Here is a 23,885-nt window from a genome sequence, read left to right as displayed (position 1 = left end):
GTCAGCATGAAATGCTCCTTGCAATTGCATTGCTATAATTACACTCTTAAAAATTGCACTAATCTCTGTTTGTTAGTGCATATTTTACTTATCGTGCCAAATAAGTGTATTTAATTCAAATTTGATGAATTAATTACTAAACATAAAATAGTTTTTTTAATTGAGTTCCACCACAGGTGAATCAATAAAAATGTTTTAAAGCCTCCACTCGGAGTTTAATTTGAAAACGTGAATCTTTTCTCAATGACGAGCAAACATGCAGATCCAACAAAACAAGCAAGTATGATGGAAAGTAAAGAAAAACTAATGTGTGGGGAGAGAAAGATGTTCATTCAGTCGACAATTATTTATTCTAAGAGGTCACGATACTGATCACCCATGCTTTATCTTGTCAGTCATCATTATCGATTTGGTCTCCACTTTTTTAACCTTTTGCCATTTTGCTTCCGCGCCTTCTCACAGTCTTGTCATGAGTCGATCAAACATGGTGGGCCTGATCAATAAGGACATTATTTGTTGGCTTTCCTTGTGAGACTTTACATTTAGCTGTTTGAAAAACCATTCAAACTATTTTGTTCTCCTGGCAATAGAAGCCACATTCTTGCCGTTTAGCTTCCGTCTGCGACTATGGCCCAGGTACTTGTAAATACATAAAGGGACCTAGATCTGGTATTCTTACTCTTTCCACAGTAAAATATATGTATGGCAATTATATTTGTCACATTGGCCATTTAATTTCCTATTAAACATGAATTTTAGGGTACCAGTACTTCCAACCAGGATGTGAAATGTCTCGTTTACTGAAGCCGCAGCACTCACCGGGTGGCTACCTCTCCCCCTTCGTGACACCCTTCAATGCTGCCTGGCCACAAAACATGCATCCACCCATCATCTTGACTGCTCGTAATCACGAGGCTCACGGATGACGAAGACTATTCCAACAGCATACATTACGGGGCCAAAAACAGGCATTTTACTGACATTAAAATGCAAAACAGCGTCAATACACCTCTTTCACTATTACCTGTTCTTCCAATCAAATCATTCCCCTTGGGAATCCAATATTTATAACAATAGTTCAGCCCGCAGGTAAATTATTTACTCATGACGTTGATTGTCTGGCTGTGCGTTCAAAACAGACATTTTTACCGCTTTAGCAATGTCTCCAGTTTAACGTTTCAACTCATAAATTAAATGTTGCCGTTTACTTGGCTGACTGATATGCTGGACTTAAATCGTCAGTTTTTTGAAAAGAATAAGTAGAGCAAAGGTATGTCCTCTTGTGTATTTTCATATTTTTAAAAAATAGTTAGCCTTAATTGAATGTCTCACTCTATCTAATGCAACCCTGTCATACATATAATCAGAATAATACAATCTTTTTGTTTTCTTTTTTTCCTTTTGGTCAGTCGTAAGAGCAAGTCATTCCTCCCCCTGAGAGACAGCTAACATTAGCGCAGATTTGCAACCCTGTTACAGTGATTACATTTCTTTATTTAGTTATCAACCTTTTAGGCGCCAGCGTTTTTTTTTTTTTTTTTTTTTTAATAATGTATTCTGGTTTTGTTTCACTGTTTCGAAAGGTTGAAGCTTTAAAATGGTTTAGCAATGTAGGAATAATGTAAAAGTCGCTTAATGCAATATTGCTACTTTGGTTCTTTAAAGATTAAATTGTCATAAAAATCATACCATTTATCTGTAAGCTGACCTAATCATGTTCATGATAGTTGATGACCTATTGTTTATGAAAATGTAGCAGAAAATCAGAGTAAGGAATATTTTTCAAGAATGCCCTTCAATTATAGAATAACCCAACACAATTTTGATTGCTGTACAAAGGTTAATTTCGAGCGGTTTGGACAGTATTTTCTGCTTGATAAATCCACTGTCCATTGGTTGTGTGTATGTAAAAATCTGTTCATTATACAAACATATATAGCAAAAAATTTGCACTGTCCCTCTGTCACATAGCACCACACTGGTTTAATGATTTACTTTAGAGGCCCTTGGAATCCAAAAGAAGCATTTTTTTTGTTGTTGTTTTTATAAGTATTTATAGTCGGGAGTGATTCCCATGATTAATTTATGTAGTCTGGAAAAAAACACAATGGTAATAATTATTCTACTCTGCGGATTTTGGTCGTAGGTGTTGGATACACCAAATAAGATGAGGCCAAGATAACGATGCCTTGAAGGGAAACTATCTGCTCGGGATAACACTACTGTATAACATTCACCATCCTGCCCTTCCATAAGTACCCGATATGCAGATTGCAGTAGAAAAATCCAACTCAAGGTAATGATATTCGCATGTATGAAGACACGCACCTTAATGGATGTACAGTACATCTGGCATTTTGTTTAATGAGAATCAGAATCCCCTACTGGAATAGCAAAGTCAAGCTCAGGAAAAAAAAATGGTTGGGGGTGTCCTGTGAACTCTGGGGAGCTATGTTCCGCTTCATTATGTTCTGAATAATTGGTTATACATGTGACATGAGAAATTAACTCCAGCAGCCTTGTGAGAGTTCATTTAGATTTGTCTCCGCTCCCTTGTGTTATGGCGTATCAACGATACCAAGATAAGCATGGCATTGAGCTAAGACATCACTCCAACGTGTCATTATCATTACCGAAAAATCTATCGGTCCATTACCGGAACTCTAACCAAACTATTATGCATTCAAAATAGGTGTCATGTCTTATTACTTTATTTGATTACATGACAACATTCCACTGATCTCCGATCTATCATCACAGTGTGATCAATGTTGAAGTTCAACTGGATCGGATTAATAGGAGTTCTGTTCAGTTAGACAGCCACAAAATATTTATTATCGGGAGTCAGAAAATGTTATCAGCAGTCCAACTTTAATTCCGACTGTCATGCAGAAATCCTCAGCAGCATAGAGGCCATCCGTGAATGTGCATAAGTAAAGCTGCATCATCTGGCTTTTTGCTGCTATTCCGTCCAGGTTACTCAAATGAATACCAGACAGTATTTGGTAGGGACCTTTTCTTTCATTAAAAACTGTCTTCCTCGATGTCCTTCTCAGTGTCGCCCCCACATTAGCAGCGCACCGTCTGAACACACAACCCGGCTGCATCCTCAAAAGGATTCATAACGTTCATTCAGGACTGAATTTAATTTTTCCAAGGAAGACAGAGGTAAATTCTCCGTCAACCGTAAAGTGACAACGGCAGAGGCAAGGAGACAACTATTGCATAGAGCTTGCATTGTTCCACCGAGCAAGAGAGCCATTAGCTATTGCTAATGGAAAAAAAAAAAAAAAAAAGATGTTCAGATCAGGCTCAGTTGTTGTCATGGGTAAAAGTTAGGTAGTGTACGCAAATGCACAGAGTGAAGCACGCAACAATATGCATTAGCGCTGTCTGCCACGCAGGCGTACAGTACCTACATACCCGTTATTTGCATCCTTGCATATACTCATACGTATACATATATCCACACACACACGCACACGCACACGCACGAACACAAACTATAACGTGTATGATCTTAAGCCATGTTTGGAACTTTCACCTACTGGACATCATTACATCAGGGAGACAGTTTCATCTTTCCATGTGACCTCCACGTTTTTCATGTTGCTGCCCCACAAGTTATTCTCGGCTCATAATTGCCATCAAACATATACAAGGAATGTGTGCCACTGTCAGCAATCCAAGAAATTGTTGTCACCTTTTTCTTCCTGCCTCTAAATTGTATAGGAGTGACTTTCTTTGGACCTTCCAATCCTCTTGTCACTTTAATTGATGGAAACATTGCCACCGGTGATCATTAAAAACCAGGAAGATTCCTGACGGCAGATGGCATGGAGTCAAACCATTAATCTTGTATTCGCCTATTGTTTTTGGCTTGATCAGTGACTGGAAATAAATGCAATATTCAAGAGTGTATGCCATGTCTTATTAAAACTAAACGCAAGAACAACTCAAATAAAACAAAAAAAGTATGTTACAGTATGTTTAAATTTAGTTGTAACATGAGCTCATAATTCATTACTCTAAAACCTGCCAGTACAAGTCTGGTTAAACACAACGGTATAAACATACAAGTTGAGAAAAACAAAAAGAAAAATATCTCTTTCAGCGTTATATCCAGTTGCTATGTGTACTAAATTGCAGGTTGTTGGAGTTACAGTCAGAGGGCATCAATCACCCTTTGATAGTCTGTTGATTTCGGGAGTTCTTTTTCAGAGGAGACAGCCCTACCAGGGAGCGTAACATATAGCATGCTCACTTTGATGCAGACTTTCAATAAAAGGCAATTGAAATGACAATAAGATTAACTTCATTCCCTCTAATCGCTACAGAGATTGATGTGACCTCAAAGGGAGAAGCAGTCTTTTGCAATTCAATTATGTAAAGCTGGTAGGGTTTCTCTTTGCAGTAACATGAAGATGAATTGCAACACGGGGAAAAGGAACTCGAATCAACACTGTAAAAGATTTGGCGAATACAAGTCAATCGACTGAAGAGCGTTGCTAAATCAAGCTTTTTTATTTGGGAAACATTTTGCTAATTGCACATTTCAGTTACCTTGGGCATGTTGACGAAGGATTTTTGTTTTTTTAGTTTGACGTCCATATTTGCGTTCAGAACATGATGGAAAAATATACACGTTATCTCATTTAAACCTGTGCAGTATTTAGTATTTTTACCCATCCTTTGATCATTACATCAGAGGCATTTCATATCAAAGGGAGCTGAAATTTCACCCAGGTGATGACAAAATATCAAAGTTCAAAATGGCACGGTCACTTTGTCATCAGAGTACCTGTGTCATGACTTTCATCTGATTTCTTTAAAGCTTTCATCTTTTATGTATTCACCCAAGATTATAAAAAAAAAAAAAACTTTAGTGTTTAAATGTTATGATTTTTTTTTGTTTGATACCAGTATACCAGTTCATAAGCAGTAAATAAAGAAATTATTCAAATGGACATACTGCCCCCATCTTATGCATCGATTGGTGATTGGTTGATCGCTGATCTTGATTGGCTCCAAAAATCCTAATCATGCAAAATCTGATCGTTATTATGCACATCTATCAAATTTGATAGTACTCAATAAATTGCATTAACTATAGGCTTACACTTTCGCTTACATGTTGAAACAAACGAGTATCCAGCCGATGTGTACGGCGAACTTGTGTAATTGGATTTGGTAGTATTGAAAGTCTCCATGACCTTTGCTGAGAGTTGGCTTGTTTGAACTGGGTACGCTGTAACCCTTGACACCTTTCAATGTCAGAAAGTAACATGACAGGTAAGATAACAACTCCTTACAGGTTTGACTTGATTCTTGTAAAAGGCTGTTTGTATGACCTCTGTCAGATTGATGGAAAGATCTCAGAATGATTCAAGTACACTCCAAAGAATGCCAGAACATTCTGAAAATAAATCTTTCCTTTGTACGAATAGATATGAAAAAATTACTGTAAAGTTCAAAACAAGCAGCAAACTTCAAGCCCAAAGGGATTTAACAAGCAGAACCGTTAATGGTCATTGCATGAATATTTAAATGTTTCAAAAGGTTATGTAGCCTCCAGTCCTTCAAAAGGTCATTCAACCTGCATTGAAGGACTCCAAATAACATTGTTGGCAGACAACTTTCATAAGCCTCAATAAGAACAAATTCAAAAGCACTCACAATTCAGTATAAATGTTATATCACAGTCCGCTGAAAAGAAATTCACACACGCACACACACACATATATATATATATATATATATATATATATATATATATATATATATATATATATATATATATATATATATATATATATATATATATATATATTATATATACACACATTCACACACACACACACACACACACACACACATTTATCCGTTGCACCCAATGAACTCCAAACCATCATACAATGTTTCTGTTTGAGCTAATTTAACAAGGTTTCTGCAGGTATCGGTAAAGCAAGTGAGAAAGCTAGTATAAATAAATGCATTATACTATATATATATATATATATATATATATATATATATATATATATATATATATATATATATATATATATATATAAATGATTATTATTAACTATCAATAACTTGCTTTTTTTTCTCATTGATGATACTAAGTTACATCTAACGCCGAATAATCAATGTACGCTGTAATGAATGAATAATGCTTGAGTTTGGTTACCTACATTAACATAATATTTAATCACACAAACATGTTTTAAGTAATCACCGAGTGGCATTACCCATGACGCTCAATGTCATTATGACAACAATAAAAATATGGCTCCTTTTGCTCTTATCAGGATAAGCCGGAGCATAACGACCGACGCTCAGAGTAGGATGCTGATTTGAATATGACTAATGCCGGGCCAGTTGTACAAATCACATTTCGCTCCCAAAGCCCGTCTGCGTCTGATAGGTTCCTGCTCGCTCCTTCGCTATCAGAGCTCACACACACTCCTCTGCTGCTGCTGCGAGCTCAAAGGGGGGGGGGGTCTGCTTGCTCTCTGAGCCCAAACCACAATGGGTCCGGTCAACAATGGTCGAATCGGCCGGGTGGGAGTACAGTGCTAAAATAAGAGCAAGGGCTTTTAAGTTCTGCTTTGAGGTATTGGGTTCATCATTGAAGCTTGAGACTAATCGTGGTCCTGGAACGTGACATGACATGCTGCAAATGCGCCTGGATCTGGCTTGCTAGTTAGCGTGGTTTGAATTATGCCCCCCCTCCCCCCGCTGCCGCCTTCCCTCCCCACTTGCATTCTTTGTCTCGAGATTATGTGGTGATGTTTCTTTGTTTACGCATGTGCCATGTTTTTTTTTTCCAGGCTTATGCTATAACCCTCATTAGGGAAACGACAGAGGACTCGTTTTTATACCCCTCCACATCCCCTTATGTTATCTTATATCTCAAAGCACTGCACAATGGGCTGCATGGCGACAGGTCTTACTGTTCTGTATTCACCTTTCGGTTATTGTTTTTGTGCGTCTCTTGGACAGTTCCAGCCTGTTTAGCTCATTATTTTTGCTTTGTATTGGCGAAGGTGTAATGACAATAAAGCTATTATGAGATTACCCTAATCATCCAAATATTGGATGCACCCGTATATGGGACAAACCCTTATTTTTTGGGGCAAATGCTGGTATTTTCTACATTAATGTGTACAGGATGCACCATCACTCTGGTGACAATTAAAAAACTATTGCAAAATAATGCAATATAACTGTTATAGTTATAATGCAATATAACTATTGCAAATCTAATCTTATTTATTTTCTTGGGTTGCTACCCTTAAGTTATGTATTTGTTGCGGGTTAAGTGTGTCTCAGATTTCCCGCTTTGTGAGTGGTCAGTGAATGCCTCACCAGTGTAACGTTGAGTGCCCTTGAAGCAGTTCTTCCTTTTCATTGCGACATGGCTCAAGGTTTTTTCGCCTTTAATACCACAAATTGCACACCCTCCGTGTTCTACCAAGGTTATGATTGTGTGCATTTGTGCCAAAAAACAACAATTAATAAACGAGTCAAATCTAATACTTTTCTATGTTTTCTGACTGATGCATTCTTAATTTAATCAGATGGAGACATAATAACTTTTACATGCTCCTCTCTATTTGAATAGCATTCCTGTGTGTGAACGAGGATGGACTCGGGTGTCGGTTCAGTCTGATCACTTCTTTAAGAGAAAATAATGCTGAAATAACCTTAGCCAACACAAGCTTCTTTTAGCTGCAACAAGCCCTGGCTTGAAACAATCATGGGTCATTAAATATTGTATATTGAATGCGTTTTCACAAAACCAGGATTGTGTCAGAGAGATTATTGCTGAGTCTATGTTGATTATTGTTGGGTCCATTTTTGGAATTTTAGGTCCTTAAGTGTCAACTTTTATTTCCGAGCCGCCAAAAACCTGAACTTGTAATCAAAATGTATGAAAATAAGAGATTAGTAGACAATGATCACCATAAATAAAAGAATGTGCCAAAGCTTTAACTGTATTTTTCTCAAAACTAGAGATTTCAACTTGGCAACAATCTAATTGCTGTAACCGTCAATTTTTGAGCTATCTCCACGTATTATAAATAATTGTGAAGGGAATTAGAGAAACTTCAAATTGTTCAGAATAAGGCAGCAACATTGATGTCCATATTTAATGTTCATACAATGCACAGCTGTCTACATTACTTGAAGGTAAAGAACAGATTTTCTGCCTCAGTTTGCATGGGAAATATAAAAAAAAATGTTGACTATCAAAAACATGAAAGTCGGTTCATTCATGATTAAATGGAACTATATATATTTGGCCTTTTCTGTTTTAAATTGTTTTCACCGAGCAAAAACTACACATTTTCTTTTTTTTTTGTTCCCTGATTATTAATTTTCAGTACGATATCCATATACCATAATATTCAGTAGCTGAAGCCCTATTTTATATTAATGCAGCCCTCAACCTAACACAAACTATGATCCAAAAACACAAATGTCATAATACTGTAGTCTACCACAAATATTCATTGCCCTTATTAATGTCATGAATAAATTGATGCATGTCCTGTCCTTATATATGAAACATGAATCAATATGCAAGCAGCAAGAGGGGCACCTCTGAGGGTGGATGTTCAGCTCAATGCTGTGATTGTCCACTCACACAAAGTAATGAGATCATCTCGGGTGAAGTGATGCTGAAAATGAATCTTCTCCTCTTCATCTGCTAACAACATAGTGGCCACATTTCTCCTGGACCTTGCACTCTAAGGCCATCCATCCATGTTCCACATCATCATAAAGCTTCAGCTGTCACCTTTTAAAACGGATTTTAACAGGAATTTTCTGCACAAAAGAAAAACAAAAAAACATTGTATTTTTGTGTGTGTATTGAATCACATTGAATTTATATCTTTCAGAGCCAGACACTTTCAGAGACATCCTGACACGATTGCAGTTGCTACTGACCACCTTTGTGCAAAATAAGTCCTATGTGTCATTTGTGGGTATGATGTCACTTGAGACATTGAAATATTAAAAAAAAAAATGTTATCAAAAAAATATTCCATATCAAGATCAGAGCAGGATACTGTCAATTGCGGTCCCACTGTTTTAGGGGCACTACAAATAAATCATAATGTATGTAATTGATATTGAAATTTTACACTTACAAATTATTGCTTGTGCTGTTAAACCATTGACATTGTTTTCACTAATCTCAAAATCATCCATAATTAATCGTGATTCGTCACATTTTTCAACAACTATTTTCTTCAAAGATCGTAATAGAAATTCTCAAAAAAATTGTTCTCGGTTTAGTTCTGCCCATGAGCACAAACTCCGGCAGCTTTGTGAGGCAACTTGAGCAGAATTTTTTGGTCCAAGATGATATTCCAACGTGCTTTGTAGATTGCGCAAACATTTTATTTTTTTTTTTAATCGACTAGCCGTCATGCAAATTTTAGTAAGATGTAAAATCGTGCATGTTTGGTTGCAAAGCAGAAATAAAACAATGTTTACAGCTATATAAAATATACATTTATCTAAATATTTTACACAAATTTTGACAGCCTCACTTCCTGTATATGTAACCGTCCAAGTAGTTACCAACATCCTATAAATCAAATTCTATGACATTTCTACAGCCCATGTCTTCTGTTGAGAGGCAATGCCTGTTGCATTTGAGAGTTAAAAATCAAAGCACATTCTCCAAACTAAAATCACTAGTGAAACTGAAGTCGAAACCCATTAACCATTGACGAATGCTTTTCTCTGCAGCCCTATCTTAATTTAAGGCATATTGATGAAACGCTCCTCGGAGATGCTGTTGTAACAAAAAATAAATAATTTACCGCAAAGAAAAAAAAAAGGATGTTCCGTGTGGCGGTGAAGATAAAGCTTAATCTATCGCCGTTCTGTGAGTACACTAAGAGAAGTGGTCGAAAGGTCTGAAATAATCGCAGGTGTCAGAAGCTATTTTCCGCAGTTGTAAGGAGACAAGTTGTCTCGTGGAAGTGTGGGGAATTTTCTGGTAGGAATATTGCAGGTCAACATGTCAGATGACTGACAGTGCCACTGGAGATAAAATGAAAGCTGGACGGAGAGACATCCAGCAGAGGACAAAAAGGCCTTTGACCAGATGACAGAGTGTGAGAGGCACTGTACACGCTGTCGAGAACAACGCCGAGTTCTGCGTTTGGGATGGATGATTCACTCCTCGGCCACAGATTTTCACAAGAATGCAAATTCGCATTTCAAAGAGCAGGAAAAGGCGGCGTACTGTCGATGTAGCGCTTTATTTCCAAATGTAAGCAGCTCATCGCATGATTGGTCGGTTGCAAATCCATTTAGTGCGCAGTGCATTAATGGTGCTGCAGGCTGACAGGGCTCGCCACCTTTGCTACTACTGGGGATTAAATGCTGGTTTAATAAAAGGAACCTCTGCATGTGCTCGTGGCGTTCATTTGTTTTCCCGGTGTCGCGTGTGTTATTAAATCAGTGTTGTGCAGCGATATTGCTCATTTACAGTTTTGCTCATACATTTACTCACACTCATTTATGAACACATTGCACACATCGGCTTTCACCACTAGTTGGCATGTACAGTTGTGCTCATAAGGTACCCGAGGGCTTGAACAAAGAACCTTTCATTTAACGTACATGAGAACTCTCTGTGTCGCTAGAACCAGGGTGGGTAATTGGCTGTCCTGCATGTTTTCCCATTTTCTCTCCCCAACACACCTGGTTTAAACCATTAACTCATCAAGAAGCTCTGCTGGAGCTTGAAAATGATCCTAATCATTCGAATCAGGTGTGTTTGAGGGAGAAAACTGGAAAACATGCAGGACACCGACCCTTGAGGACCGGAATTGCACACCCCTGAGCTCCAATGAGACGACAATGACAAATAAGCGAGTTCAATAAATTTAACCTCATCCCTTCTTTAGCCATAAAAATCGTCCTTTCACTTGTCCCATCACATTGTCTTACATAGCAAACGACTGCTCTGTTAAGACTTGTGTTTCAAATTAAAGAAACACAAAAAAACAATCTGTTTTCCAGACTATTTTCCTGAGCTTGCCTGAATCCTAAAAAAAAAAATTCCACAACATGAGGAAGGAAGATGTGAAAATGGAAGAGCATGTAAGAGTTGCGGATTGGATGAATTATAAATTTCACTTTGGAAAATGACTCTCCGACAGTAAATTTGCTAAATATAGAGTTATATGCAGTCTTTTTAGAGAGGTGGCTTTCTGCAGAAGTAGCTCAAGTTTAGCCTACAACATCAATGCAAAGCACCTAGCGAGGAATAGCAAAACTCTGTCAAACTAAAGTCAACACCCCATGTTTCATCAAGCCTGTGACGAACAACATGGATAATTTTATATATTAATGTTATATGACATAGAAAAAAAAAACAAAAAAACCCCAGCACCATTACTCCTGACAGTCGAAACTAAAGCTTGCAACCAAAATATAAAATGTACATTTACTTCTAAATTTAATGTTTTATGACTTCCTGTAAATGTAACAGTCCAAAAATAGTTACGAACATCATATAAACTATTAAAAAAAAACACTTTGGTCTAAAATACACCTCAGGGTGATAGCTTGTTTTATTGTGGCTTCTTTGCAAAACATTGAATGTGTTTATCTTGTCAAATTGTATACATTATATGCATGTTGTGATTAGAGACTCAAGAAACTGATTTGTTAGCTCTTCATTGCTTCATGTTGGTCAAGGGGTACTTGAAGAAATATTTCACAGTCCGTCGCAGAGTTAGTGGCAAGTACATACAATGTGTTACCCGCATTCTAGTCGCTTTTTAAAATGTTCTTTTCTGACAAAGGATTTCATGATAACTGATAAATGTTAAAGGTGGCGTCAAGCAGCGATGGTAAAGACTTCCAAATCCCTAACACAAGAGAAGCTGTCTGCAGCAGTACTACACAATCGAAAAACCGATCCTTACAAGACAACGGTAACCTCTGTGTTCATCTACAAACGTCCACTCCGTGCTTCGCTGTTATCTCTTTTGCCCCTTTGGGGATTTTAGTTCACTCCACCGCCTTTAGCACAACACATGGTTATGGCAGATTGTATGAAATACAAACATTGCCTTTCCCGCTCTTTACCATGAAAACTGTCTAGAGACTGCTCTTCTCGTTCATTTAAAACAACTAACAATAAAAACATCCAAGCGTCCTTCAATTTTCTGTGGCCGCTTGACAATATTGAACAAATTATACAAAAAATTACCACTAGGTAATTGAATATTTGTTAAGTGTTGCATAGTGAAATAGTCTGTTGTTACTCAAATTGAATTTAAAAAATGTTATTTTAAAAATGAATAATTTTAATTCATTATTAAGTGTAAATGTGTTTTAGGGTCTTCAGTACTCTTTTGGGAATTAAGAGTTTATGATAATATGATATATTCTCTATGCGGCCCCACATCCAAACATGGGCCTCATTTTCTGAATGAAAAATTGGTTGCTTAGGTCGCAACCAATCACCACTCACCTGGCGAAGGTCACATGACCAAACTCGTAAACCAGGTGAGCCCTGATTGGTTGTTACTTGAGCCCTGAGCTTTGAATCGAACTGATGGAGGTTTTGCTTGATTCTTCATGAGCAAATTTGTAGTTGCGGGTGCAAAAATTTAGCCACAATTTCAAAGTAATACAAGTACAAAAAAATAAATAAATCCAGTACATGCCTCCTTCTTGGGACCTTGGCCTCAGCCGCAAAGCAGCAGAGAAGTCATTATCATTACAGATAATAACTCAAGCGGCCATTCATGTAAGGGCAAATCCCTTAGGATGGTACGCCTGCAGTATGAACATCATTATCAATATAGGGCTCCCTTGCGAAAAGCCACCCCCAGAAATAGAAAGGAAGCAGCAAGGGTAGATTTCAGTCCCATGATCTGTGAAGTCTGTGCTTGGCATCCAGGAATACAAACTATTGCAAGGGCAAATATGCGCTTATCAGAAGCCGCAACATAATTAGGGTATTCATTTCATGTAATTACCGCTAATCCGACGGGACACCAAGTGTTACGTTCTGAACTTCCTGATATTGAACAACCTAGGCAAGTGTTGAAGATCCCAGTAATTATAGATGAATTCAATAAATGGGGTGAAACTGTGATATTTACGCTCAGTTATTGTTTTCAAAGACAAAGGATCAAATTCTATGTACCTTGAAGGAGCGCGGCTCAGGCCACGGCGGCGCTTATTTTGTGTGATAATATTCCTTGCAAAATTCAATAAAATGTTCTCAAAATACCCAACTGGTTCAGGAGTCACCATTGCGGTGCCCGCAGGCGCAAGGTAACCCCCACGGCCCACGAGTGCCCCGCCATTTCTAAAAATAACAAATAGGTAAAGGTAATTTGAGAGATTTTTTTTTTTTTTTTTTCCCCAGAAGTCTGTAACAAACTGGTAGCACTCCATAATAATCAGCAAGCAAGAAGTGCAGCGGATCTCAATTTCCAAAAGGTTGCCGACCTCTGGACTAAATTAGCTTTAGAACCAGTGGGATATTGTTCACAAATTAGAGTAATAAAATTGTCTTGCGCTTCTTACGGATACATTTTCAAATTGGAGTAGTCAGGGTTAGAAAGTCCACCTTTAACGGTCAGCCGGGACTGGACCGACTTGTGGCCACGTGTTTTTTTTCTTTTTAAACTACCCCCCGTCGGTATCATTAAAGGTAAATGCTTAGAAAACTACTTTTTTTTCCCAACATGCAGCTCAACAGCTTCAACATGCAAGTCAATATAATGTGGCAAAAATGCTGCATTTTTACCATTTCGCTAATCAGTCTGTTCAAACTTCAAAACTAAACACGACAAATGTCATTTTTTTCCCTGATAATGCCACAGGATATTGACTTGTGCCTGTGCGGTGACATTATGGGGATAAAATGCTGAATGTACATGATAATAAACCTTTTAAAATTACGTATGGAACTGTCTAGAAGCTTAATTTTAGAATGTTTTGGTAGGTACAAAAGCTAAATAATAGCATTTTTATTTTATTTTTACATGAGCAAATCAATACCCTGTATCATTATGGGAAAAAATGCTACTTTTTTTTTTTTTAAATCCAGCCTATCATTATGTTTGAATTTACTTAAAATACGCAGGAGTTTACCTACTGATATTATAGGTAAAAAGGGCGGAATGGACATATTGTTGACCATTTGGCAGATTTTTTTGGACAATATATAAAAGGCCTTGAATGGCCAATATAATTAGCCAGCCGGCTAATCGTTTGGACCATCATCGCTAATATAATGTATACATAATTTTAGTCTTTTAATCTGGCAAAGAAAAAGGCATTGCAGCATAGATGCGGCCGCTGCAGTTTCTGTCAGACCAGTTGATGCATCTGTTGTAGCTTCCGTTTTTACCTCACATCTCACTTTGGTCTTATTAAGTTTCTGAAAGTCTATTTGCTTTGTGGAAACAACATAGATTTTTCCATCTAATTGTCTCTTTGGGGAAAGAGGCCCATATTGTGTTGGGCACCAAACCCTCTACAAGAGATGAATGACTGAGTTGCAGGTCTTAAACACAGCAAAACAAAATTAAACACGGGAGACAAACAAATAACCCTCTGCTAACCTTTAAGCCCTTGAAAATTTAATTCTAATTTTCCTTGATAATGTACAGCGGGCGGTGTCGGCAACAACATGCTGCGCATTTATTGCAGGGCTGACCCTCTTGCGATGCCCCAGATTCCAAGTTGATGGGAGGTGAATAAAAATATATTTTTCTTTTTAATGGAAAGCTTTCCAGTCCGGGGGTGGCAAGTCAAAAGGAGGCGCTGCTGTGGTTTCTTCACTGACTCGCCACCCCCGGAATGTCAGTGAAGGATCTCCGGTAAGGGAATGAAAATACACACCAGGCGGACAGAATGTTTTCTATTGGTTCCTTCAGAAACAAGGCACTTCATCTTCTACATTCTTTTCCACTGTGCTCACTTCATCGTTCTTTTCAGTCCTTTTGTGAGGCAACGTGCATATTATGAAAAGATAAAACGACTGCTCTCTGGAGATAATAGTTGCCGTGAAGTGTATTAATGAAGAAACACTTAGGGCGGGTTTAAAATGAGAGACTGTCAGGAAGAAATGAAATTACAAATAAGAATACGAAAAAAAAAGCAAGATAATCATCCTGTTCCATCTCTCCCTGTCCTCTGCACCTTCTGCTCCAAGTCAAGCTATCTACAAATCTTCCCTCGGCACAACTATAAATCTCTTCTTTGGGTTTCCTCTTCGCCTCAGACCTGGCAGCTCCATTACCGGCATCCTACAACCGATAAACCTCGCGTCCCTCCTCTGCACACGTCGAATCCATATCAATATGACCTCTCCATATAGGTCTGCAGAGCTTCCAGTGTGTGCTGTCCCTCTGATGAGCTCATTTTTGATCTTGTCCGTCCTCGTCACTCCCGATGAGATTTTTTAGAATCTTCAAATCTGCCACCTCAGGTCATTGCTACAGTCTTCAAGATAAACTACGTTGCTGATAAACGATGGTGACAGAAGGACACACGATGAGGTGGCTCTGTAAAAGTGTGTACTGTACATATGAGGGAATTATGCAATAGTTTACTTGTCTTTCGGGCCTGTGAATACACTAGCAGTAAATCATGCAAATGTGTTATTTGTGAAATGCATCACAAATAAATAAATTAAAGCTTTGCAAGCAAAGGGTGTTTTTGGTGTGTGGCACAAGTGCTCTTTTCTTCTGTACTGACCGCATTTACCGCCAAAATACCGCACAATTTGGCAGCTCTTCCAACAAATGACGCAACGCTGAAACAGTGCACTTCTGAAACTTGATCTGCTCGCATTGGATGCGAGCATGCAAGGGCCAGACTGATGCTCCATGTTTCATTGGGGCAACCTGCTTCCAAATTCCCCTCCATCTGACGGCATGCGGAAACACGGGCAGAAAAAATAGGAGCAAGCTATATGCCAAAGAGGAGGATCGGGGATGACAGAGGAGGGAACACCGTGGCTCATTAACAGCAGCCGCTTGGACTGATCCCAGAAGCCAGCCAAGGGAGTAAGAGCCAACTCGCTCTATTACCAGCAAGAGAGACACTTCTAAAGGGCACGGCCATCTGGAACACGCTTCACAAGCTTTTTCTAAACTGCATTTGGGTGGGAGGCAATGCCCGGACTCTTCAAGCAGGTTGACAATTAGGTGACACAGAACCGCTATTCGCCTTGGCCTGAATTGTCAATTATGATCCCGGAGAAATATAAGAGGGAGACGCACCGGATTAAAACAAAAAGGTTTGAAACAAGCATGTTCTGACTTTGAAAATCAAAACAAAGCAGTCGGTCGGATCACAATCAAGGAAATACTGCAACACCTTTTTCCTGCTGTCACTCAGGGCTCAGGAAAATGTCAAAACGTAGTCTCCCGTGTTGAGATGACACCCCCTCAAAAAGGACAAATGGCTGGATATGAAAAATTGATATACGGAAGGAAATAGACTCTTGGTCCAATATAGAGTCAGGCTGACCATGTGACTTGTGCAGCAGGAATCCAAATTATAGCTCGATGAATTATTCACGATACTGCCACGCGGTATCAAAAGCGCAACGCAAATTATGCAAGTTTTGGCTTGTTTAAAGGAACATCCAGAACAAAACTAATGAGAACGGGCACACGGAGTGATGAAGAGACTTGAGGCTGCTCTGCTCCCCTTCTGCATTTTTTTCTAATTATAAATACCAAATAGATAAATGCATATGCCGATTGTTGTTTTTTGGAGGAAGTAATTAATGACTTAAATGTTGTATTTATACCTGGGCTGCAGCTATTGAATATTTTGGTATTCGGATATTCAACTGTTTTACTCTATGACACTCCAGAAGTAGGAACATCAATTACGTCACTTGAGTCGTTTATGTCGTAACGGCCTTTGAAAAGTAAACAGATGGATCTCGCCAACCTTTGATACCACCTAACTGCTAACGCTGCCAACATAGAGCTCGCTGCTGCTTGCTGCTAACATTGGAGTCCCCGCTAATTGCGTAACGCATAGTACAGTTTCAGCATTATTGCCGTATTTGTCTGACGACTGTAAAACTCAAAACCAGACCAATTTTCTCCTGTGTTTCAATAGCATCAATTCAAATGCAAAACAAGTAATATCAAGTCATGCTGAATGCTTAAAATGATTATACATACCTCTAATTCGATACTGTATGCATCTGTTTTAGAGTATTTTCACAGAACATCGCAAAAATGCCCTTTCGTCAAGCGGTTTCCAATTGCCTCTTTGTTGTCTACAACGGGGCCGCGTGGCTCATTTTTTCCGGCAGACTGTGACGAAAACACGGTTTGACTCGATGTCCAAATGCTATTTGGGAAAGTAAGGTTTACTTTGAAGTTGGCCTCGGTGGCGTCTTACTGTCATGCCGAGCATGAACACTTTATACCGCAGCTAGCTTGACTTCATGACAGTCTGCACTCGATAAACGGGTACCCGAGGTGGAAAAATATGCCTCCAGCATTTTACGAACCAAGGTACTCAAACTACTCGAGAATGTGTTTCACACGTAATTTAAACGATAGGTTTCTTAAAACAACAACAACAAAACAGTCAAAATAAAGAAGTTGGCTAGCACTGCACATACGCGCTGGCATCCACTCTCAAGGCAGATACATAGATAATCATTGTATGACATACGGGTTTTACATTTCAAATAACCCAGGTTGCATTATCAGCAGTTATTTACAGTGCAAGCACTGCTCATTAATTTTTAAATGAGCCCTTAAAGTCTGGCTGACAGGCAAAGCTGGCAAGCAAAAGCAAAAGAATGAGCTGTTGTTTTTTCACTCACCATGTGAAACCGAGTAATGGCACAGAGCAAAGTGCTAGCAAATGCATTATTAATGAACTCATGTTGTAATACGTAAAGGTCAAGGCCGTTGTCTCAACACGAAGTAATTTGTCATATAAGCGTGTCGCTCAGTTCGGCGCTTGACAATTTTGCAGGACAGTAACATTTTAAATTAAATGGATGTTTGCATAAAAACGGGTGCACAAACTCTTGCTGAGACAGCTGTCTTTTCAAAGCAAACTCAGAGCGGAGATCTTAGTGTACTAATGTTAGAGTTAGCCAGCCTTTTTCCAGGGTCTCATTGGAATCCAAAGCATTTTTACTCTTGTCTTGTCTTGGCCTTGGAAATGGCCGACTCGGGATTTTTGACCAAGACCATTTCAGACCAGGCCAGTACTACTGTGACCGTTAAGAAGACTGAATACTGATTTTCAAAAGTCTTGGCCTTGACTGGCAGAAGTCTAGGTCTTATCTCAGTCTTGATCTCTAAAACTATTGGTCTCGTCTCGCTCAACCTCCAAAAGTCTTGTTCTTGTCTCGTCTCAACTTCCAAACGTTGTGTCGTCTTAAGCTCCAAATGTCTTGGCTTTGTCTCAGGCTTGACCTCCAAAAGTCTTGCTCATATGTCTCGATCTTCAAAAGTATTGGTCTTGTCTCTGTCTTTAAAAGACTTGGTCTGGTCTCAGTCTTGATCCCCAAAGGGTTTGGTCATGCTTCAGGGTTGGCATTTACAGTAAAAGTCTTGGTCTTGTCCCGATCTTGATCTTCAAAAGTCTTCGTCTTGTTATGGTCTCGATCTCCAGAGGTCTTTGTCTTGTCTTGATCTTCAAAACTTTTGGTCTTGATATACAGAAGTCTTGGTCTCATCTTAGTCTCAACCTCTAAAAGTCTTGTTCTTGCCTTGTCTCAACTTCCGAAAGTCTTGATCTTATCTCAGACTTGATCCCCAAAAGTATCGATCTTGTTTCAGTCTCGCTCTTCAGAAGCCTTGGTCTTATCCGGGTCTCGACCTCCCAAAAAGTCTCGGCCTTGCCCGGGTCTTGTCACAGTCTTGACCTCCGAAATTCTTGGTCTCGTCTCGTCTTGATACCATCACGTATCGATGTCTTTATCTTGGTTGGCGTGGTCTTCCAACAGTATGGTGTAAAAATCGATGTGGATTTTTTAGAATTTAGTCAATATCAATAAAAAGTCTGGAAAAAAAATGTGTCTTTGCAGTTATGATTTTTATATCTGAAGCTTCAAATACACACACCTTAACAGAGCAGTCTGGTGGTCTCTTAGAGAGTGTGAAGGGACAAGTAAGTGCAAAGATTCTAATTCACTCACGGGAGTGAACTCCTGCATAATAAATGCCAGACCTAAACACAAACCCTAACACACAAAGAAACTGTTCTCTGTTTAACTTGATTATCAGTCAGAAGAATGGACTAAATTTACAAGAAGGGAGGTAAAGACATTAAAATGAAAATGTGTCTTTAAGTGACTTATCTGTCTGGATCATCTCATTCTAGCTACATAACGTAGATTATGATTGTAAAAAATGCATTATTTAGTCCGGTCTTTCATTTATTGGAGCTTTAACTTGAATATTTCTTCATCCACGGATTCCACGTGTGTGTTGTCATGACACGTTAAGTGGATTGCATGTGCAGAAACATGCTAACGTTTCTGCGTTCAAGTGATGTTGTGACAAGGGCACCTGGCTGCTTTCTTGTTTTTTTTTTCTCCCCCATTCTGCTTTGTAATCACATTACCCATGCATGTCTCATTAATTCCCCGCATTGCTCAGTGAGCCACGACTCCTGCTGTCACAGTCCTCCGGCTAGTGCATGCCAAAGCAAGGCCTCTAAACAAAGTCGCGGGTGAAGTTAAAATGACGGCCTGCAGAGCAGTCACAAATCATTGATGAGGGTCAGATCACTTCAAACTGAGAACTCTCCACAGGTACTGCAAACTCATAAAAGAAGTCTGTTTTCAAGCGTTGCTCACCATTTAAATGATTTGATTGGATTGGTAGTGTGCACAAACATTTATTTTCATTCGAATAAATTATGCTTGAGTAATTTCAATGATTGTTAACCCTGCAATTTTGTTGTAAATAGAATACATAATAAATTCACAAAAGGAATACCGGAATTAGCATTTCTGATTTCATACTGCATGAGTGGCCATTGAATGCATCTCCGGGCAACTGCGTGAGCGAGAACAATACCCACTTTCTTTCGCTTCTCCATGTAGCGATCGATCATTGAATGCAGACACCTTTATTTGATAACGTGTCTCAGGTTCCCATATTGGAAAAACACCTCATTGAGATTGCCACAGTTTAACTACATTTCCCATGATTCTCATACAGGGAAGCAGAAAGAAGATATATTTCCGATAATCTGTGAATGTTAACGTGTGATTGACATCGAGATGGTCCAAAGAACGATATGATGGGATGTGTCCTATGGAAATTGAGGAAAAAACAATGAGGCTGACTGCAATTGGCCATAAGGCTATAAACCAGGACTACTCTCGTTAAAAAGGGACGTTTGGTCACCCGGCGCAAACTATACAAAATCAACCACATTTCCCTGTAATATGAAAGAGAGCAAAATTAATGAAGCCTTTCTGAGAAAAAAATGATCAGAAAGAAATTCACCCCTTAACCCTCGTCAAATTAATATTACAAAAGTATGGTCCACGATTCTGGAGGCTTGAATGAATGACAAGGTCAAGAATGACAAACCATGCTCAGTGTTCTAGAACGGCAACATTATAGGAGATACTATGACCCACACAGTGAATTATTGATTATACTCTCTCTTCCAAATACATATTTAATACACTTTGTAAATAATTATTGACAAACCATTGCTGTGTGGATTATAATATTACATTTTGGTTACTGGAGCATTTTCAGGGCGGGAATGATTGATTGTGACTGACATTGTAAAAGAGGCCTCAGTGACCCTCTCTGACTCTGTGCAAAATGATTCTTTACTAGGGCTGCCACCATCCCACACAGACCGTCCCAAAAGTACAAAAATATATTTTTTATTTATTGATTGATTTGAATTATTTACTAAGGTTGAACATGAAGTGAAGTGTGGCTCCACATACTTATGTATTATGTTTTATGCAGTGTATAGTAGACGCTATTATACATGTCTATACTATTACATATGCTAATTAATGACTTCTTTACATATGTATGTACGTATATATGTATTAAATTAAACATGATAAACTTGTGTATTACAATAAAACATTAAACCTATAATAGTCTCTTAAGTCAATTACAGACAATGCTTTGACAATATTTGTTGAGTAAACAGTAGAGCTTCCTTTCAAGTACAACGAAGGCAATAACTTCCTGTTAGTCTTTTTCTCCCGCATCTTCTTCTTGATGCACACATTTATGCCACTTTATAAACAGTATAAAATACAGCCCGAGTGATTATTGGGTTCAAAACTTTCTTTCCTTTCTTTTCGGAAGCTCCAAAATAATTTTGTCTTGAATGAAAGCCCGTTCAATATGTTTTTCAGCATACAAAGGCATGTTTGGTTTCCTAACCGCGTCAGCAATGCATGAATTCAATAGTTAATTGTAACCAATGTGTTATGTTCATTTCTCAGAAACAAACAGCAATGACGTCTCTGCGTCAATATGACCCGAGATGTGTTTAATTATCCAAAAGTTTTTGAGGGGTTTTTTGAGTTTTTTCTTCCCCTTCTAGGAGTTTTTACAGGGGATGCTGTGGTGTACCTTACACCGAAAAGATGTCTCTGTATGACTTCTATTTTCGAAAGAAGCCTCGACATGACCTCTGAGACTTTGAGACTTCGGTGATTTAGGGCTGTATAAATAAAATTTGCTTGATTGATTGATTGATTGAAAAATGTCAGAACAATGTTTGCGTGTCTCTTGTGCAGTATTTTGTACAATCTTTTGATCTTTACATCAGTCATTTCACATCAAAGGGCACAACCACTTAGTTATCACACTAGGAGTGTGCCATCCCTTGGCCAAAATAACTTGCAAGATTGATGTGGAAGAAAATGACCCCAAAATAGCTTAAATATTGCAAAAGGGTTAAATTGCACACACAAAAAAAATATATTGTATATATTTGTTATGCAGTACATATAATATGCTAAGCAGAAGTAAAAAAAAAAAATGCTGGAACATTCAAATGTTTAGTTTCACCCACAACATAACAAGAGGGTCAAAGTTGACACACCCGACTTGGTTGACGTATTTCCGCCAGCATGATTCTTTAAATCCGCATACTGAGTTTCTTACACCCGGGGAAGGTAATCCAACACTGACCCAACCAAACTAAAGTTGTCAAATTGGAAACGCTACCTGCAGTGGTTGAATGCTCTTGAAAGCCAAAAAAAAAAAACCATATCAGTAGATTCCCCTCATGCAAAGTTTATATCATGACTTCTCTCACTCATAATCGGACTCTCCAGTGATGCTCTAATTACCTTAATTTCATTCAACCCTCAAGCAGTGATTATCTGCTTAATACACCCGTTTCACAGGCACTTAATAAAATCATTATTTTGTTTTATGCCTCATCTTTAGGGCAATACGGCAGTTATGCATACAATTAAATTTTATTCTTCCCGAAATGTTTTGTAGTCTAGTTCTGTTTCTTCTCATTTCAAAAGTGATATGAGAGAATGGGGTGGATAATGCGATCCGCTCGTTTCTAAAGTCACCAACTAAATGACCATTTTCATAAGCTGGCATCAGAGAGAAATGGCGCTCTCGGCACTGTAATCGATTTTGTTAGGAATGCGCATTTGGTTAAGCAAATGAGACCTTCTAACCCCAAAGCTTTTATTTGGATAGAGACTCAGGGATCATAACACTCCCTTGTTTTCAGTCGAACATCTGTTTCTGTCTCAACTGCCTAAATGGTAAAGCATTATAGCATACAGCAAGAAAGCATCCAATTCCAAATCAATTAAATTGAGAAAATAACACGACACAGTAGTTAAAGGGGACATTTTATGGCAAATTGAGTTTTTAATTGCTTGTACACAGATAGCTGGGTCAAAACCTTGTTTATTTTTCAGCAAAGGGCTTTTGAGCAATTTACTGCCGGGAACATAATTAAGACAAGACTACTTGAGGGATGTTTCGTTAAAATTTTAACTCCCCCGACGGGTCGCTTGATTAAAAAATTGTTTCAGTGAATCTTTCGACAAACGTCCACCATTTGAGAGTCATGCAGCCAGATGATGGACTTTCGGAATGGCCGAAACTAGAATGGAGCCTTCGCGTTGTCCTTTAGCATCCCTTTGTAATTGAAAGCATGCACGCTTTCAGAAAGCCTTGTGCTGACGCCCCAGAAAAATGCACAGCGGTACAAAATTACCATTTAAATGAGAAGCTGTTGTGTTGTCACTCTTTTTTTTTAACGTGTAAAAACATCATTATCATCCAACATGTCAGGCATAAAATTACAATATGATGATTTCGGCTCAAATTATAATTAGAATGAAAATGATATGAGCCTATTTGCCTATTTTTGATACAATACAAAGCCGGCATGGGGAATACAATGTCGAGTCTTTGTCGAGGACAAGGCAAAGTTTAGAATGAACCGCTGTGATGGTAGAACGCTGGAATTGACATGCTTTTTGTTACCGTCTTTGAGGAATGAGGGTCTGAGTCAAACCTGCGAGTGGAACATGCGATCCATTTATTTTGTCGGACAACTTAAGACAATATCTCTCATCTTGTTGCGTTTCAGAGGATTCTATGATTTCCATAAATTTGATCTCTAGATTTTCCAATGGTGTTTTTGTCACTGACAATACTTTTTTGTTTTTGTGGTTTGGGTCCACATAAAATTCTTTTTGCTGAAATTATATATCCTTTGCTCTGTCATGAACGATGCCAGCAGCCATTTCCTCCTTTGGCTGTCAAAATAAGAGTTTGTGACGTTATTTGATGGACCTTGTTGGGCAATGGCAACACTGTATAACATCCAAATGTGTGAGAAGCTTC

Source organism: Hippichthys cyanospilos, chromosome 9 (assembly GCF_059441005.1).
Source record: "Hippichthys cyanospilos isolate Australia breed blue-spotted pipefish chromosome 9, RoL_Hcya_1.0, whole genome shotgun sequence".
In the NCBI taxonomy this organism is placed as follows: Eukaryota; Metazoa; Chordata; class Actinopteri; order Syngnathiformes; family Syngnathidae; genus Hippichthys; species Hippichthys cyanospilos.
Note: the sequence above shows the minus strand (reverse complement) of the source record.